This window comes from Hemicordylus capensis, chromosome 6 (genome assembly GCF_027244095.1).
Source record: "Hemicordylus capensis ecotype Gifberg chromosome 6, rHemCap1.1.pri, whole genome shotgun sequence".
In the NCBI taxonomy this organism is placed as follows: Eukaryota; Metazoa; Chordata; class Lepidosauria; order Squamata; family Cordylidae; genus Hemicordylus; species Hemicordylus capensis.
In genome coordinates, this window is record NC_069662.1 from 98,193,155 (window position 1) to 98,200,243 (window position 7,089).

The window sequence follows — 7,089 nt, forward strand, 5'->3', positions numbered from 1 at the left end:
TTTTTCTTAAAGGTGCAGTCACTCTCTTACAACACGGCACGCTTTTCACTTGCTTAGCCTCCCATTTCATCCCAGGAGCCTTTTCATAACAATAAAGTGGCAACTCTTTTTCTTTGCATCCGGTGAGTGTAAAGGAGGCTACTTTAAATGCCCACGCCCACACACACACACACACACACACTTATCCAGACCAGACCAATCAATGGCAAAAAGGCTCTGATCTTTGGGTTTCCGGCAACAGCAGCATTGCAAACTTGCTGCTTGGGTTTTCCAAGAGAAGCACACAGCATAGAAACGCCTGCATCCTGTTTGCAAAACAGACACCTTCAAGATTTTTCTTTTCTTTGGTTTCCATTCCTCCCGCCTGACTTACCCTTGAGTTGCTGGATGCGAAAAATGTCTTCTAGCCACTCCTTAAAACTTGTTACTACCGCGGAGTCTCGGGAAGCAGATTGTGGGCACTCGCTCACGTAGGCGGAAACGCGTCCTGCAATTCCTTTCTAAACATTTGCCCAGAGCAGTTGCCAAAGCAAATACCTACTTTTCCAGTGGTTTTGATGGGCAAAACTAATTTCCGCCCCCTCCCCTAGATTTTCTTTTTGAAAGCAGATGCTTACTATATTTGCATATATAGTTATGGTGCAAATGTTTGAATACAAGCACTAAGAATCACTGCATAGGTTTTTTCTTTTTCATAACTCACCTAGTATTGGCAAAAAATAGTTTTATATATGCTTCAAAGATTATAGCTGCAAGAAAGAGCCTATGTTTGTTCGATTTAAATGAAATCGATCTTAAGAGTGTGTGGGGAGGGGAGCTTAATGCTTTACCACAAACACTTTCCAAAACGAGCTTTCTAGCGTAGATATTGCATTGGTTTGTGTCATAGTTTTATACAACGTAGCTTTTTAATGGGTCGTACTAAATATTAATGTTCCGAGTTCATAATATCCTTGATATGCCAGGAAGTCAGTTTCACAGCCCTATTAAGCCGAAGTATTTAGTTTGATACACATTTGTTACTATGGGCTTCCTGTAAGAGCATCCTTGCCCTGGGACGAAACTGACTTACGTTGGAACCGTGAGTTAGACTAAAAGAACAGTTCGGCACGAGCGAAACGTATTTTGAGACGGGCACGTTCGTTTTGCAAGGATAAAACCCTGCTAAACACATTCGATATGAACGCGCGGGGCTGTGTGTGACGCTCCCCTTCCGTCCTTCGGCCAAGTACAGACGCTGGAGTTTTACTCAAAGCAAACAGACGCGAATAGTTGTAGTGGCAGTGAATCCAAACTAATTTGTAAACCAGAAAATAAACCAGGTCTCTCACAAAGTCTAAACTGATTTGGGAGAGATTAGAGAACAGAAGGTGCCAGACAGCTTGCCACTGCTGCTATTGATGCAGGGCAGGAGAAGGAATCGCAGGCCAGCTCCTCGTAATCTGCGCTACTCCAGCCCTTCCTAAAACAGTCTCTCCTCTCATTACACGCCCACTAGTAACAGAGGATCCGAACCGACTGAACCCGTTTGCTGCCTGTTTGGCTAGCTTTGTTTCCCTCTTAGCCCCGCCTCTTCTTCATCTTCCCAGAGGTGGGAGGAGTTCAGGCTGGAGACGAGAGCTGTGACTCCCCAGGAGGCCACGTGGGGAAGCAATAGCTGCTACACGTCCTTTCCCCGTTTGCACCCGTGCCTGCGTTAATATCCGTCGACCTGATCGTGTGGTGAGACTCCGGGAATTTTATAGTAGCTTTGATTCCTTAATTCGGGAGAAATGCGAACCTGGGTTTTGTTGATTCTCCAATCCAATGCATACATACCTGGGAGTAAGCTCCACTGTACTCAAGAGGAGTTGCTTCCGAATATATGCATAGAATTCGGCTGCAATCCCAAGATATGCACTCTTACCTGTGAGTAAGTCCCATTGAACTTGACGGGGCTTCCTTCTGGATCCATAATGCATAAAAACTGACCGCATGGCAGTTTATGTAGTTATATCGGCTTCAGTGGTTTGTGGGCTGCGTGTTATGTCACCTTTGTGGATTCTGAATGTCTAATAGATTCTGTTCTCTATCCCAGGGCACAAACATGCAACAAACTTCCCCTAAATCACCTTCGCCTTGAAGCTATTTTTCCAGCAGCCTTTCAGGTATCAAAAACCAAAAGATATCTGCTAAGTACTGTATTACAGAAGCAACCTGAAGATGAAAAGCTTTAAACTTCTACATCCCACTCCTAAATGCATATATTTAGGAGTAAGATTATGAACTTCATGTACATGTATTGATGTGTGCCAGTTCTAAAAAAACTAAAACAAAACAATGGAAAGTTGTCCATTAATAAGATATAACTGGGTTGATGGTTCGTGTTGTTCATTGTTAACCTTAATCCTAGAATCTGCTCACAGAGTAGCACATTCTTACACAGTTAGTGAGAAGAGAACAAGATCCAAATAGTGAGTATTATTGTTCAACTTGTGAGTATAGGCGGCTTGGAATGTCAAGAAATGAAATCCTAAAATATAATTTCAAGTGTATTCAGTTGAATACACTTAAATACTCAGTGTATTTAAGCTGCATACACTTAAATATTTCTAAAATATAATTTCAACTGTTCAGCACCTCTGTTTTCAGATTATTGAGATTCTATTGAGTGTGTTACTTTAAAAAAAAATCCTAATTGCATCATTTTTACACATGGAATGTTTAAAATTGGGAGTAAAATTGTTGTAAACCGCCCAGAGACGTAAGTTTGGGGCAGTATAAGAATATGTTAATAAATAAACAAATAAATAAATAAAATATATATTGATATTTTGTAATGTACAGTCCAATCCTAATCATGCTTATATAAGCCACATTGTATTAAATGAGAATTAAGTCATATTCAAATCAGTGGACTTACTTCTGAGTAAACATGACTAAATGAGGATGCCTGTGTGGTGGTATAACTTTGTTTAATATCTACAGAATACATAACTAAAATTAATATTATATTTTTATTTCATAGTAGTTGGCCGTGCTATTGAGTGCACACTCAGCCTAGATTGTTAGCATGCAAGCTTTTACTGAAGAGAAACACCTTTTACTCCAAGTTCCTGTTATATGTTGTAAACTGCCCAGAGACTTGCGGTATATTAATATGTTAAATAAATAATAAATAAATATTTGTGTAGTAACTGAGAAAGCCACTGACTCAAAGTGTAGCACTAAACTGGCAGAACACCCAGGAGATCTATAATATAAACACTACAGAGATTTAAAATTCTCTCTTAGTTAAGTGATTTGTGTCACTTGTCAAGAAATGTACATAGGTTTTCCAGATGAAAAATAATTGGCACCGCCTCCCCCCCAAAAACCAACAACAACCCTGGTGGTGTCTAAAATAAGGGTATACATTGTATTTTGTGGAATTCTGCTGTTCTAAAGCAACACTTTTAAACTAAGAAACATTTGAGAATGCTGTAAGTATTGCTCCTGTAAGCATTTCATCTTAAAATATAAATTGTAAACTTGTAAACTGTAAAGGTAAAAAGCAAAACCATTTAAAGAATCAGAGCTTTCCATCTAAGCTTAATAATTTCAATTGACTGTGGCCCCAGAAATAGTTGTACCTGTGCAACTGCTTTATCACCAGTGTACCTTGAATTGAGCAAGGGTAAATGCATTTAGGTTCATAGGCCCACTTTCACCCTTAGTTAAATGGGGATCAGGACACTAACCGATCTACCTTCTAGGCCCTTTCCCAAAGGTGTGTTACATTAAAGTAGAACTATTGGTGCTATAGGGTATCACTATCAAGTTGTCTGTAAGTAATTCCACTGGGTATTTGAGCACAACAGGAGAATCAGTCAACTGCCCTTGAAGCATTTCATGGTCCCTGATACCTTTCAGAGCCTCTTTGTGTGCCATCCCACCCTCTGAGGTCTGAAGAGCTGGGGCTATTGAAGTCTGGATATTGCAGGAACAGGAGGGGTACTGTCTGTATCTCATTCTCTAGCCCTGGAATTCCGGCATGTTGGGGAAGACTACTATCTATGCGACTACTATGCTATGCGAGTAGGTTTCTAAACTTTATTTAAAATATATTTCAAGAGGCCTTTGATTTTTCTCTTACCTAGCATAGCTATGCAATCCGCATCTTACTGCAGATTCTTAGGACACTTTTGCATGTATGAGGTGTACATAGGAAACATCGGGAAGATTTGGTTTGTATGTTATTTGTGATTACTCTGTTCGATTTCTTTAATTATCTGTGTTGTAGAGCTCTGGCTGACAAGATTTCAGAACAAAGCTGTAAATTGGCCTAGATGCTGACAGACTTAACTTCTAATAACTGCTTTTTCTGAGTGGAATTTGTTCAACCTCACCATGTAATACAAAATAGAGAGATAACACACCATTTGTTATATTTTTTCTGTTGATGAGCAAGGCTTGTATTAAGCCTTCATAATGGATTCATAGAGTTGTGCCTAGAAATTAGTTGTAGTTATTGTCGAGATGTTCATAAGTATAGTTTCAGAAGATTCCTCAAAGGTTATACATTGATAGGTTTGTTGCAATGACTAGTTTCAGCACAGCAGGGATTTGTCCTGTTTTTTAAAAGGTTGCACTTTATATCACTATTATATATCTCTGCAATGAGAGATCGTCATAGTTAACAGCTAACTTTTGCAATTCTGTTCAAGATGAAGATGCAAACACTGCTCTTAGTCTGGCCTATTTTTGTTTGTCGAAATCAGCTTTAAGGCAGCAAACAGATAAAATGTAGAAAATTATGATTAAGGTAAACATAGTTGGCTTTGACAAACTGAGAATATTAAATTCTAGCTATGCCTATTTCAGGGACATGCTACAAAATTAAATAGCAGTGCCCCTGATAGAGCAAAACTACCAGTTAAAGAAACATCAAAACACTGGGCCTCAGCCTTTGATGCAGGTCTTTGAAAGATGCGTATAATTGACTTCTAATGTTATGTATTCTAGGAACAGATTTCAGAATTAATTATACAAATACTTAATTTTAAAAAAAACACCCTTCATTTTCAGTGCCACCTAATTGCACAATGATTGCATGATGGCATAAAATCTTCTCACCTCTACAAAAGTAAACCTGTCATGCAAAGAATGGTATATTTTGGCTTCTCTAAAAGAATTTTTAAAAAGTAAATATAATAGAACTAGCATTTCTGCATTCCATTCTCCCCATATGAGTAAAGCTGCAGTGTATTCCACACAGCTGGGAAATATATTTGAGCATAAGTCAGATATTTGCCATGGTAGCTGAATAATCATTCTGGCCAAATGTAATGGTTGTAAAAATTACTAGTAGAACTTGTTTTTCTTTTTTCTTTTAGGTTGCCGTGTGTGTGTAAATATATATATACCCACACACCACACAAACACATACATATAAAAAAAGCTTTTGACATTCTTATGTGGAAATTAATAGTCACAGATGAATATGTACCTCTCCAAGTTTTCAGATCTAACAATGTTCATGTGCATATTTGAGAAATGGGAAAATGCATACAACATTAAATACATAATTTTGGACATTCACAGAATTAGTCTTGGATCATCAACATTCACATTTGACAGCTGACACCAAATTTGTTACAGTTAAAACAAATTACACTAACTTTGCAGGTAATTGTAGTAAGAATCAGTAAAACCTACTGCCTCTTGTTTTTTTTTTTATAAAATAGTTGATTTTTAAAAATCTGTTCTGATAGAGATTTCTTTCTTGATAAACACATCATAGATCAACTGTTTGGCCAGATTTCATTCAACTGATGTAGGTACCCCAGCAGTTATGTTTTCTAATTATGGTATGGTTTAACAACTGAAAGTCTCTCTTTTATTTATCAGCAGACATATTAGTCTTCACAGTATCTGATGAAGCTTGTGCATAGTGAAACCAAAGAAAGTGTGAATGAGGTTGTGTGTCAAAATACCTATATAGTAACCCAAACATGTACTGTACATATAAAGATTGATTTGCATTTATGGTATATTTTTAAACCATGTAAGAAGTGAGGGAGTCAGACGGAATTCAAGGATCACTTTTACTGATGTAGTCCCACTGCATGAATTGATGCCAGGGCAAGTGGTCCTTGAATGCCTCCCAGTTATGAGTGCAGCTGGCAGATCTTGTCTCCTTTTTGAAGTATATCTTGTCAAGCATCCAACAGAACCAGAATAATCATTAAATATATATCTAGTCCTTTCTGAATTATGTACTTTGTCATTGCTGTTTAAATGAATATGGGATTCCTGTGTTTAGCCAGCCTTGTAGAAAAAAATAGGTTCAGTCACATAGAAACAATAGTAGCAGCACTTGCCTCTTTCCTACTCAGTTCTATCCACCTGGTGCCATTATTTTCAGTAATCGGTAATCTGTTAAATTCTGGTACTTGATAAAGAGGAAGGACCAGGGCGGGTGGGGCAGGGGGAGTTCATAGGCTGCTTTGAAAACATTTTATTTCAGCTTTTTTATTTCTTAACAAAACAGATTTCTTCATCCAGAAGGAGCCTTCATAATGAATGGTTAACTTGAAAATATTTGACAGCTGAATGAGAATTTTATTTAACAGACCTCTAAATAGGATAAATGTGAACTTCCAATTTGAAGTGCATATATTAGCTCAGTTAAATCTTTTTAATTTTCTTTCCAACCATGTAAAAGTCACTGATGTGAATATAATTGTCAAACTATCTATACTTATACCAGCAAGTCATTCAAGAGTCCCTTGGACTAATTTCAAAAGGAGTCTCTGTGAAAACAAAAGGAGTCCCTGTAACTGTCCAACATTCTAATACAACTTACTAAGGCAGCAATCCTAAGTGCATTTACTAGTGTGTAAGTAAGCTCCATTGAACACAGTGGGACTTACATTTGAGCAGACATGCACAGGATTACGCTGTAGTGGAGGCTGTGAATTATGCCGTGTAAGCACTGCATGTATCTTAGACCTTAGCTTTTGATTTTTTTAAGCATACGCAACATGGTTGCCATTCTGTGCTAGAAGTATTTTGGTGTGGTAACCATTGATGGAAGGTAATGAGCGATGGAGACAACAGCTAGATGCA